The sequence below is a fragment of the Felis catus genome, chromosome D2 (genome assembly GCF_018350175.1).
Source record: "Felis catus isolate Fca126 chromosome D2, F.catus_Fca126_mat1.0, whole genome shotgun sequence".
Taxonomy (NCBI): Eukaryota; Metazoa; Chordata; class Mammalia; order Carnivora; family Felidae; genus Felis; species Felis catus.
In genome coordinates, this window is record NC_058378.1 from 86,535,916 (window position 1) to 86,548,835 (window position 12,920).

General features: G+C 56.3%; 1 protein-coding gene across 25 annotated transcripts in view; it reads left to right on the top strand.

Moving 5' to 3' along the window:
* Positions 1-3,723: 3,723 nt before the first annotated feature.
* The window catches only part of JAKMIP3 (Janus kinase and microtubule interacting protein 3), a 113,798-nt gene continuing 104,601 nt past the window's right edge, over positions 3,724-12,920 (top strand). For all 25 annotated transcript variants that reach the window (XM_023241120.2, XM_023241124.2, XM_023241125.2 and 22 more), the window contains exon 1: positions 3,724-3,857. The gene's annotated coding sequence lies outside the window, so the exon portion shown is untranslated. The remainder of the gene's footprint in view (positions 3,858-12,920) is intronic.

The window sequence follows — 12,920 nt, forward strand, 5'->3', positions numbered from 1 at the left end:
TCTGAAGGGGCATTTTTCGAATCAGCTTTGAATCAATTTCGAATCAGCATTTTGTATCCTTTGGATAAATACCTAGTAGTGCAATTGCTGGGTTGTAGGGTAGTTATATTTTTAAGTTTTTGAGGAAACTCCATACTGTTTTCCAGAGTGGCTGCACCAGTTTGCATTCCAACTAGCAGTGCAGAAAGATTCTCCTTTCTTCACACCCTTGCCAACATCTGTTGTCGCCTGAGTTATTTTCACCATTATGACAGGTGTGAGGTGGTATCTCATCGTGATTTTGATTTGTATTTCCCTGAGGATGAGTAATGTTGAGCATCTTTTAATGTTTCTGTTAGCCATCTGGATGTCTTCTTTGGAAAAGTGTCTGTTCATGTCTTTTGCCCATTTCTTCACTGGATTATTCATTTTTTGGGTGTTGAGTTTGATAAGTTCTTTCTAGATTTTGGATACTAACCCTTTATCCGATATTCTTTGCATATATCTTCTCCCATTGCATCAGTTGCCTTTTAGTTTTGCCCTTATTTCTTGAACTAGAATTGGAAGGCGTCTCTCAGAATGTTCTCTGTTCAGCCCATGCCCACTTCCAGGTTGGGGCTGGATTTAATCCAGGCTGGGAAGTAACAGAAACTCACAACTGGGTGATGGTGCTCCAAATTCTGGTCTTTCCCCCCAATCTACCTGCTACCATTTACCTTCCAGAATTCTTAAATAGCTACTCCATGCTTTCTGTTCAGATTTTATGGCTGCATTTAGGACAGAAATGGGGGGGGGCAGTGTGCTCACTCCATTTTATCTAGAACCAGAACTCTCTGTTCATGAGTGTTTTTCCAACCCTGTCTGAGTTTCCAATTTTTATTTTGAGACAGAGACAGAGGGAGAGAGAGTGAGAGACACACACACAGAAAGAGAATCTCAAGCAGGCCCCACGCTCATTGTGGCTCAATGCAGGGCTCCTGATTGACCCTGGGATCATTACCTGAGCTGAGATCAAGAGTCGGATGCTTAACCGACTGAGCCACCCAGGCACTCCTATGTTTTGTTTTGTTTTTAATTTGCTGCTAGAGACACTGAACTGGCACGATATTTTTTTTTAAGTTTATTTATTTATTTTTGAGAGAGAGAACAGGGGAGGGGCAGAGAGAGAGGAAGAGAGAATCCCAAGCAGGCTCCACGCTGTCAGTGCAGAGCCGACGTGGGGCTTGATGTCACAAACTACGAGATCATGACCTGAGTCAAAACCAAGAGTTGGATGCTGAACCAATGAGCCACCCAGCTGCCTCTGAACTGGTACAATTTGATGTTGTAAACGGTTGTTATGCTTTATATAATCTTCATATCCATGTTTACCTTTTGTTTTGAAAAACATTCAAATATATAGAGAAGTTGTGATCATAGTGACTGTACTCATGCTGTTCCCTTATCCAGGACTACTCATTTCATGGTGGCGCCACTACCAGTGGTGGGAACAGCCACTCCAAGGCTTCCCCGGGATTCAGGCGCCTGCCCTGACAATGTCTGCCTTAATGCCTCGGGGAGGGGAGAGCCTTTATGTCATGCTGGGGGAAAGAGCAGGTGTGTGGGAGGGATGCACATGATAAATCCCCTCCGTCTTGCCTGTCTCCCTCAGCCTTTAGATGAGAAGCCCCCTAAGGGCCTATTCGACCCATCTGACCAAAGTAGCAAACTCTAAATTTAGTGAGCAGAAGCAGACTTGAGTCACTATCCTAGAAGTCACCGCCCTCACACGACGGTCAGACCTGAATCAGTTCACAGACACCACATCCTTTTAATTAAGGAGAGGTTGGGTGTCCCTGGGGGAAGGATCCTGTGCTAACACCATGAGTATTCGCAAAGTTTCCTCCCGGCCTTTCAGAAAAGGACCTGTAGCCACACTCCCCAGATGGTGCACAAGGGAAAGGAAAACACTAGACCTTTAGGGGATCATTGCACACTGAGCCTGAACCCGCACTCATCAGGACAGAGGCCTCACCAGAAACCAGGCCCTGCCAGCACCCAGATCTTGGACTTCCAGCTCCAGAACAACAAGAGAATACACGTGTTGTTACAGCCCGCCAGTCTGTAGGATTTTGTTGTGGCCGCCTGAGCAGGCTGAGACGAGATTGTTCTCAAGTAACATGTAAATAGGCTGCCTGAGCAGGTGGCTGACCCCCTCACCTTCCCTCCACGCATCTTTAGATTTATGACCAGCTCCCTAAAACCCACTGACTGATGGCTGAGAAACGGAGCCTGCTGTGCACACGATTCCGTGTGCGGTGACGCTCTTGGCTGGGGCACTGCTGGAACGGGACCCAATTGGGGGTGGGGGTGGTGATGGTGGAGGGGAGCCCACCCAGTGGGTGACTGCAAGCAGCATGTTTGGTTTTCCACTTTCCTTGGAAGGAGAGTGAGCTGACCTACTCCCCTACGCTGATGATCAGGGACCGAGAAGGAACCGCTTCGGAGGATGGGGTCAAGGGGGTCTGGATGGACCTTTTGGAGCGGGCTCAGGTGTGGGAATATCCGTGTTCCACACGCGTGCCCAGCAGATGGGGAGACACCTGTTCTGCAGGAGGCAGCCAGCCGCTTCCCCTGTCGGCACACACCGCTCGCGGAAGGAGCCCCAGTCGTGGCGTGATGGCGATTCCACACGGGCTTGACGACCTCGCTCGTCCCCAGCCCAGGCTACTGCTGCGCCTCCCGCTCAGTCCGAGACCAGCAGCTGAGACCAACCCAGAGCCACGCCACGCGCCCCCGTGACCCGCCAGCCCCCTGGGAGCACAGTGATTCCGTGGGACCTCATTGGAGTAAAGGCTCATCCTGGGGTAGTTTTTCCTTCCCTGCTCACCAGGAGCGCCATCAGGAGCGCCATCCGGAGACTCACAGAGCGCGTTCTCTTTCACACTGAGCCACTCACCAAGGAAGGGCAGACGGGGGCTGCCACGGTGGGACTTCCAAGTCGTACTCCGTGTCCATCATCCGGATGGCAGGGAATGTTGGAATGGGCCAGTTGAAGGTGCCCCAGGGTGTCCGGTGGTGGGAGAACAACTCTTCACGTGAGCTTCTGTGCTAGCAAACGTGTTCTTAGCCAACAATCCCCGGACGGTTCTGGGTTTCCTGCGGCCAAAGTGCCTGGGTCTGGGAGGAAAGGAGGAGGGGCATATGCACCTGTGAGGGTCACCAGGCATCATCCGCTTGCAAACACATTTGCTCTCACGCGCCGAACTTCGGGGTCTGCTGATTTCCAAGTCTGGGTGTGGGAGAAGGAATGTCCTTCCCAGGGGCCATCGTGCCTCGCGAGTCGGTTTTCAAACAATCCTTACCCTGCCCTGCCACACCTATCAGCCCAGGGAGCCCTTCCGGCAACTCTAAGAGGCGGGCACTTTTCGGGGGGCCCCCCAGACCCGGAGCCTGAAGAAGTGGGGGTGCTGGGACCCTGAGGCCAGCAGCCCCAGAGCCCGCGGCTTAACGATGGAATTGTGGGTCTGGTTCCGGAGCACGGAGAGGATTGTTCCACGCACGGCTCCAAAGAGCATTTCCCTCTCATCCGGGGCGTGGAAGGCAGCGTTTGGAGACGGAAGCCGGGAGTTAACGGCTAAAACACGCACGTGCAAGTCTTCCGGGCTGCGGGCTGCGGGCTGCGCGGCGGCGAGTGTGGGTGAGTGGCTCTGAGCGCGGACGCCCCCGGCAGCACGGGGTGGGTGGCGGTCAGGGCGGGCGCGGCCGAGGCGGGCCTCGCCCGCCCCCCCCCCTCCGCCCTGCGCAGCACCCGGGTTATTTTCGGCAGCATCGTCGCCGGCTTTCCGTAGACGCAAACCCGCTCCCCGCCAGCCTGAGATGGCAGAGGAGGAAAAGAGGTGGGGTTGGGGTGTCGCGGGGCCGCGCCCGGCGGCGGCAGCGGGGAGTGTCGGGGGAGGGCCCTGGGTTTGGGGCGCCCGCCCGCCCGCCCGCCCGCGGTGACGCGCGCCCCCCGCCCGCCGCAGCGCCTCCGCAATGGCCGAGCCGGGCCGTCGGACGCCGCCCGGAGCCCGCCGCCCGCGGGGAGCCTCGGTGAGCAGCCGCCGGCCGCCCCCAGCCCCCCGCCCGCCGCCCGCCGCCCCGCCGGGCCTCTGCGCTGCGCCGGCGCCTGGCACCGTGCGTCCCGGAGCCCCTGCGCCCTGCGCGGCGGGGTGGCGGTGGCCCCGCGCGCTCGTCCTGCCCCCCCGCCCCCGGGGGCGGCCGGCGGGTGGCCCGGGAGTGGCCCGGGGTGGGGTCCGGAGATGGCGGGGGGGGGGGGAGGGGGTAAGGTGGGGGGGTGGCCCGGGGGAGGTTCGGGGTTGGCGGGGGGGGCGGGGGGGGGAGGTGGCAGAGTGACGTTCTGTTGGTCGGGGGGCCCGCGGCCGGGACGCCCCTGTCTGCAGCCAGGCTCCTCTCGGCTTCTCCAGGCGACCCCGCGGGCCACCTGTCTCAATCGCGCCCATTTCGCGGGAGCTCCCGGGAGCCGGCGGCAGGTGCACAGGCCTCTGTGCTGGCAGGGACGCCGGCCCCGGGTGGGCGGCGCGCAGGTGCTCTCGTCCGGGTCCGCGCCACTTGGGCGTTTCCGCACCGCAGACTGAGCTGCCCCCACCCCCCTCGGTGTCTAGTGTTTTGCTTTCACGTGTTCCTGTTTCCGGGGGTGGCGGCAGGGCGGTCGGAGGCTCACGGTATCCGAAGCCTCGGAAGCCGCAGCGTGAAGGGCTCGACTGGGGTCAGGAGTCGGAGGGGAGGCTCGGGCTCCACACCTTTCCTAGAAAACCCCTCCGGCCTGTCGCTTTGACCTTGTCTCTTGGAGAAGCAGGATTGTGGGCAGCGACTTCCTGCCGCACCTGAGGTTTTGGTTCAGCTTCACTTCCTGCAGAGGAAGGAGTGCGTGTTGTCTGCAAACACGGGGACCAGGGTGACCACTGGCAGGGCAGCCGGAAATCAGACGCACCCTCTCTGCCTTGGGTGCCACGGAGGGAGCGGGGAGCTGGTGGGCACTTCGGGGGGTGCAGAGGGCTCTCTCCCCGCCTTAGGGTGGGTGGAGGGGAGAAGGCACCAGGCGGTGTGTCTGCCGGGGTTTAGGATTAGAAGGAGGGACGCCCCCCGCCCCTTTCCTGCCTTTCTGAAAGCCGATCTGCATCCCTGAGTTAAGACTTGCTTTGGCCGCTGTCTGCAGTGTCCCCCTCCCCCTCCCCCCACATTAACGGCTCACAGACCTGTTTACCTTCTTGTAAACTTCGGTAACAAGGAGTATTATGCCCCCTTTCGAAGCGTTTCCGGGACAGGTCGGCAGAACACTGACGTGCTTTCAGAAGCAAGAACCCTGGCCCAGCCCAGTCGATCTCGGGCTCCACTGGGGACCTGCTGTGGCGCTCACGCCCCATCCAGGGGACGCCTGGGCAGCGGCTGCTCTGTGGGGTACAGAACAGCACCACCAACTGGCCGCAGCGGGTTGGGGTCCCGGCCACTAATGGGGAAGGGAGTAAGCAGTCCTTACCACACCTGCTTTTTCCCAAAAAGACTATGGTTGGAAAGAAGGAGCTTTTATAGCGGTGCCTGTCAGTTGGGGGCTGATGAAGTTATGATTTCAAGTCCAAATAGGATTTTCAAGCAGACTGGTGCATCGTACATGCTGTTGTTTCGGAACTTCATGTGTGCTGAAAATATTTACACAGGCGTGACTGGCATTTATTATCAGTACTGACGGTGGCCGCTGAGAACCGGGCCCACGGGGGGAGGGTGAAGGGATGGACTGGTAGCAGGGGGTCAGTGCAGATGCCCGGGGCCACGGCGTGTTCCTGCAGCCACCCTGTCCCACGTGCCTGAGGCCCCAGGAACCAGTGCGCGGTGTCTGCCTTTCCCAGGGGCGGCTGGTGACATCATGACCAACTTGTTCCAGGATCTGGGCTTTCAGCACGAGCAGTTTGCTTTCATGATACAAGATCTAAGAGGTTGTGAACGATGGCATAGCAACAAAAAACTGTTATAAAAAAGAGGAAATAGTGAGGATAAAAAAAACCTCACCTGTTACACAGCCTGCTCTATGCCAGGCTCTGTTCTGATTTCTGTGTGTTAAGGTATGTGGGCATGACTTTGAGAGAAGGGATGGGCGGCAGGAGGCCTGGGAGAGGCTGGAGGATGCCGGTGACCCACCTCGAGGAGGGTGGAGGGAACCAGGCTGGGGCCACATCCTCAAGGAACCTGCAAAGGACAAAATGACAGTATCGCAAAGAATCATCGAGAAGTGAGGAGCCCGAGACCCGGAAAGGGGAAGGATCCTAAGTTAGGATCTGTGACTCTTAGTCCTGGCACATGAGGGCCCTCCCCTGGGCCCCGGATCGCACCCCAGACCTGTGTCCCGGTCTCTGCCCTGCTCCCCCCTGGGGTCTCCGTGCCCCTCCTCCACGCTTCCCACCGGGCTCGGCCTGGACCGCAGGTCGTCAGTGACGGTGCTGTGCCACGGTCCGGAGCAGAGTGATGAGGCCTTGTCCCCGGCCAGACTTCCCGCTGAAGGCTACCTGCCATGCCTTGCCCTCCTCCCTCCCCTCCGTGGTGAGCCCAGGCTGTGTCCCCAGAGTCCCCTCCCTCTGCGCTCTGCCCGGGTGAGTGAGCCCAGGCCCTCAGCATCCGTGAGCGCGGAAGGATGTCGGGCGGGGAGGGCTGCCACCAGGCTTAACTTCCCTTTAACGACCTGGGGGCTGAGCGCCCATTCTGTCCTCTCTGGTTTGACAGTTCCTCTGCAGCTGAAATTTGCATTGGTCATTACAATATTGGAGATAATTAGCAAAAACGGGCTTCACCAGCTTCACATAGTTGGTCCTATCAAGGGCCTTTCCTCTTGGGAAGCTTTATGGCCATTTCTTCTTTTTTTTTTTTTTAATTTTTTTAATGTTTATTTATTTTTGAGACAGAGAGAGACAGAGCATGAACAGGGGAGGGGCAGAGAGAGAGAGGGAGACACAGAATCCGAAGCAGGCTCTGGGCTCTGAGCTGTCAGCACAGAGCCGGACGCGGGGTTCGAACTCACGGACCGGACCGTGAGATCATGACCTGAGCCAAAGTCGGACGCTTAACCGACTGAGCCACCCAGGCGCCCCTGGTCGTTTATTCTTAAGGTGGCTGTGCCTGTGCCTCTGCTGATCAGTGTGTTGCGGGTTTCTGGGGTTGTTTTCGAGTCTGTACTGTGTTACGCACGCCCTTTGTATGGAATCTTTTGTGTTATAACCAGGGAGTCTGCTGGTCTGCGGTTTCTAATCCAGGCTTTTCTGGGTTGGGCTCCTTGGTGTGAAAGTTCAGGGATGATACAGATGGTTCCAGAAGGAGAACGGGGCTGGGTTCTCTTGGCCCCAAAGCACATCTTTATGGGAGCATCCGGAGGCCCAAGGTTCTCTCCACTCAGTTTCTGGAGCTCAGGCTGTGGGGAGCGGCCAGAGGCCAGCAGAAGGCAGAAGGTTCCTTTTTTTTCTTTTTTTTTTTTTTTTAAGAGAGTGAGCGAGTGGGGGAGAGGGGCACAGAGAGAGAGAGGGAGACGGACTCTTAAGCAAACTCCATGCTCAGCACAGAGTTCGAAGCAGGGCTTGATCCCACAACCCTGGGATCACGGCCTGAGCCACCCGTGCACCCCTCTTCTGTTTCATTTTTATAAATCGTGGTAAAATACACATCACATAAAATTGACCATCTCAGCCACGTTCAAGGGTGCGTTCAGGGGCGTTAAGCACACTCGCCTTGCTGTAGGGGTCACCACCGTCCATCTCCAGAACTTTGTCACCTTGCAGAACTGAACTCTGTCTGATGAAATAGTAACCCCCCGTCCCCCTCCCCCGACCCTGCACTCACCCTTCTGCTTTCTGTCCCCACGAGTGTGACTCCTCTAGGTTCCTCTGGGGACCTCACGTAAGTGGAGTCAGACGGTGTTTGTCCTTTCGCGACTGGCTTGTTTCACTGAGAACAACGTCCTCATGGCTCATCCACGTTGTGGCACGTGGCCGGATTTCTCTCCTGGTCAAGGCTGGATAATATCCCATTGTGTGCGTGGACCACATTTTGTTCACCGTCGGTGGACGCTTGGATTGCTTCCAGGTTTTAGGTACTGTGGGTAACACAGCCATGCACCCGCGTGTACAAGTATTTCTTCGAGGCCCTGCTTTCTGTTCTTTTGGGTGCACACCCAGAAGTGGGATGGCCGGACCACGTGGCAATTCTGTGTTTACATTTGAAGGAACCTGCGTACCGTTCTCCACGGCGGCTGCACTGGTTTGCGTTCCCGCCAACAGCGCACGAGGGTCTCGACTTCTCCACATCCTCGCCAACACCTGGTTTTCTTTTTCATTTATATATGGAGAGAGAGAGAGAGAGAGAGAGAGACAGAGAGAGAGAGGTGAGGCGGTGTCTCGTTGAAGTTTCGATTTGCGTTTCCCATTAGTGATATTAAGTATCTTTTTACGTGCTTATTTCTTAAAAGCTTTATGTTAAACTAGTTCCAGACCTACAGGAAAACTGCAAAAATGGCACGCGGCCCCGTTTACCCCTCATCCGGTTTCCCTAGCGTCGACGTCTTCCGCAACCATCCTGCGTCACCAAAACCGGGACGTCGATAGTGGTGCCGCAGTACGGACCTTATTCAGACCTCCCTACCCACCAACGTCCCTCTTCTGCCCTGGGGTCCCACCCCAGACCCCACGTTGCGTGTGGGTGTTGCGTCTGCCTGGTCTCCTCCAGCCGGTGACAAGTCCTCAGTCTTGCCTGTCCTCTTCCGAAGTCGATGCTTCCGCAGGCTACTGAGGAGCGACGTTGTAAAAATACCCAGAATCGGAGTTTTTCTCATGATCGGAACACGGTTATGTGTCTTTGGCAAGGAGCCCGCGGCCGCGCAGGCGTCCTCTCCTCCGTGTCCTGCATCCGAGTTGTCCGTGTCTGTCTCCCGCTCGCGGTGAGTTTGGCCTGGGTGTCCGGGGGCCGCGGTTTCTCCGCCGTGGCCGGGCGGTATCCTGGGGAGATACCTCGAGGCGTGCGGACCCTGCTTCTTAAATCCCCCCTTGCTAGCCTCGCCTCCTCCGCGTGTCTGTGCCTGACAGTCGTCACCGTGCCGTTGCCGCTGGGGGCCCTGGAGCTCCAGCCTCGGCTCACGTGGCTGGTTGAAACGTTCCTTTCGGGAAAAGCCGCGCCTTCTCCTCGTTCTTTACACAATGATTTTCGTTTGGGTGCGGACACGCGGACGACCGTCTCGTCCCCTGGGTCAGCGTCCCGCAGCCACAGGGCAGGCTGGTTTACCAGACGGCTCCAGCTGGTGGCCTAGGAGCACCTGTGTTCCTTCCACACGCCCCATCTTGTCTGTTCCGTGAGATTTTGATTAAATTATCATTGTTATTTAGCACTTTCTTACTTTCTGGAACCACGGATGTTCTGGACTTGGCTGGTTCTGAAATCCTTCGTTCATGGTTTCTTTCATTGATTTTTTTCTTAATGTTTCCATTGTTTCCTTGCTTCTGTGTTGGTTTAAAAGTCTGACCCGTCTCATTCTTTTGACTCTGGAAGGTAACTGATCTTTTTGCCTGCAGGCTTTGAGGATTTTACCTTAGTTTTGAAATCCAAATGTTTTGCTGGGTGCGTCTCAGGGTTCCCCAGTGAGCCCCTTGAAATGTGCAGATCAGGTCTCTTTCTGTGCGAGGAAGGTCTCCCTGAATCATAGCTCTGAATAGGAGGCCCGCGGAGCACGATCCCAGCCCAGGAGCACGTCCCCATCCCCCAAGCATGTCCCCATCCCGAGAACATGACCCTGTCCCAGAAGCACATCCCCGTCCCAAGAGCACGACCCCAGCCCGGGAGCATGACCCTGTCCTGTGAGCACGTCCCCATCCCGGAGCATGACCCCATCCCGCGAGCATGTCCCCAGCCCAGGAGTACGACCCTGGCCCAGGGGAGCACAACCCCAGCCCAGGAGCACATCCCCGTCCCAACAGCACGACCCCGGCCCAGGAGCACAACCCCGGCCCAGAGGAGCACGACTGCATCCCAGGAGCACGACCCTGGCCCAGGAGCACGTCTCTGTTCCAAGAGCACCACCCCAGCCCAGGAGCACGACCCCGGCCCAGAGGAGCACGACCGCGGCCCAGGAGCACGTCCCTGTCCCAAGAGCATAACCCCATCCCGCGAGCACGTCCCCATCCAGAGAGCATGTCCCCAGCCCAGGAGCACAACCGCGGCCCAGAAGCATGTCCCTGTCCCACGAGCACGTCCCTGTCCCAAGAGCATGACCCCATCCCGGGAGCAGGTCCCCATCCCGCAAGCACGTCCCCATCTCAAGAGCACGACCCCAGCCCAGCACCGCGGTCCCTGCTCTTATGGGCCCCGAATGCTTCATGAGCGCTCATTGCTGAGATAATTCGGGTCTTTCTTGTATTTTCTTCTGAGTTCAGTCAAGTTTTCACTTATCCTCATTTCTGATCCATTTTAGCGTTTGGATTTCTAACTCAGGGTGGCTGTCCGTGCCCTCCAGGGCATAATTCTGTGTGGCTTTAACAGGTTTCTTCTGCTTCGTGGCTGCTTTTGAACGAGAGAGACTTGGCATCAACTCTTGTGTAAAATTTCGTTCCTGATTTTCTGCACGGGGCATCTGCGGACTTGACTTGTATTCGTGTTTATGACATCGGGTGTTTGGGGGATTTTACAAGATCCCTAACCTAACGGCCCCCTTTCCCGCCAGCCTGGCGAAGTCCCCACGCTTCAGGGGGTTGTTTTGAGGAGAGGGTCTTGGCCTGAAAGACCCTACACTTCTCCTTTTTTCTTCTTTTCTCCTTCTCGGCTTGATTAAGAGTTTCTCTTTTTGCCTTTTTTCTACCCAGAAGCTCTGTGTTTGGAAGGCTGACCTCTTAGACCACATGTGTCCTTCATGACACGCTGGCCTCTGTTCAGTGAGTTCGTCACTTTCAAGAGCTCAGCCGGCTTTCTCTTGGTCACTGGGGCCACCCTGCTCGGGGTTGGGGTCGGGGTCGGAGTCAGGGTCAGGCTCGGGTCAGGTGCAGGGCCTGCCAGCCCCTCCCCGCCACTGGCCGGACTCCGTGGTGCCCACACGGGGAGGTGTCTCCCCCTGACCCCGTGTCCCCGACCCCTCCAGCCACACCGTCCCATTTCCCCGCGGCCGGGCACAAGCGTGAGGGTCGGTGGTGCTGGGATCGGTTGGCTTTTCCCTTTTTACTCGCGGTGACCTCACGGTTTGGGGACACTCTGTGTTCACGCAATGTCAAGCACGTGGCTTTGCAAAGAACGTTTGATGTGAATTATTTGTGTAGTTTAGGGAGGAGATTTGGGGGAAATTCGTTCCCATAACACAGCCTACAGGATTTTCTACGTGGGACCTTTTTTTAATACATCTTTTCGTGGACGCGCCTTTTCGTCCTGTGAGGAGGTTCCTGGGAGCGGACCGAGGGCATCGTCGGGAAGGTGTACGAATTATTTTATGAGTGGCCACCAGAACATTCCCCCAAAACGGCCACGCATTTGGTGCGAGAGTCCCGGTTGCTCCCGTCCTGGCCGCGTCTGTCGTTTGATCTGAGTCTTAGTCCGTTTCCGTTTCCGTTTCCCTAAAGACTGACACGGAGTCGCTGTGTTCGCGCTTGTTGGCGGCCAGCACGTGAAGCGGGTTCACATCTTTTGCCTCTTTCACTGGTTTGTCTTCTCGAATGGTAGGTCCCAGTTCTGCGTGAGACACGACTTCCTTGCCTCTTCCTTGTCGTAGGAAGTTTTAAATTTTGACAAAGTCTGATGTATCCGTTTCTTCCTTTGTGGTTATTGTTCCCTGCGTCTCGTCCGGACCCTTGCCGACCTCCCCCCCGACGGCCCCGTGGTCCCACGTTTTCTCCTGTGTCTTCCTGAGCGGAGCCCAGCAGTCTTGCATCGCGGCCTCGTGTTCGGATCCCAGGTGCCCGCCTTGCCCGCATCCTGAGCATCCCCCGGAGCCCCGGCTCTTGTCGGTGGGAAAGCCCCACAGAGCTGAGTGTCAGAGCCGAGTGCGGGGGGAGCCCGTGGCTGTTGAGCCGGTCATCTTTTTCCAGGTTTTCAGAGGACAAACCTAGAAGAAATTCTAAGAGAAATGTATCATCGTTTTCTGATATTTTGTTTCTTTATTTTTCCTTTTCCTTTTATTTTTTTAAGTTTTCCTGTTTATTTTGAGAGAGAGAGAGAGTAAGTGTGTGCAAACATGAGCAGGAAAGGGGCAGGGAGAGAGGGAGAGAGGGAGAGAGGGAGAGAGGGAGAGAGAGAATCCCAAGCAGGTTCTGTGCCGTCAGCACAGAACCTGACTCGGGGTTCGAACCCACGAACCGGGAGATCACGACCTGAGCCGAGATCAAGCGTTGGACACTTAACCGACTGAGCCCCCCAGGCGACCCTCTCAGTGGCAGTATTTTTAAGGTAGTTTTTTAGTTCCTATTTCCCTTTAAAAATAGGTTCAGCAAATGCATTTGTGTGTCCACATGCCCTCTCCCGTCTTAGGCGAAATGCAGCCGACCAGGACCCTGCTCCACTTTTTCTCAGTACTGCGCCTCGGTCCCTTCCTGTCACCGAACAGCCGTCCCCCTTCCTTTCCTGCAGGCGCGTGGTCATCCCCGGGTGGCAGCTTGTTCTCTGTTTGGTCTCTATCAGAAATAGCTCTACTCTGAAATGGCTCTGTGTGTTTTCCAGCGTGTCTTTGACTCGATCATTACAAAAGGGATTTCCAGACCAAAAGGAAACAAACGGGACTCTGTAATGGGCTGTAGGCCACTAAGTCCCCTCCGCAGGGCCCCGCGTGTTGTGACTTACCGCTTAGCTTTGCTGTTTCGTTACTTTCCTCTGTGTTCCTTGAAAGATTGCAAAGCATCTCTCTCCTGACAAGATCAGCTTGTCTGGCCGAGGCTCCGCCTTGAGTGGAGACCCTGTTT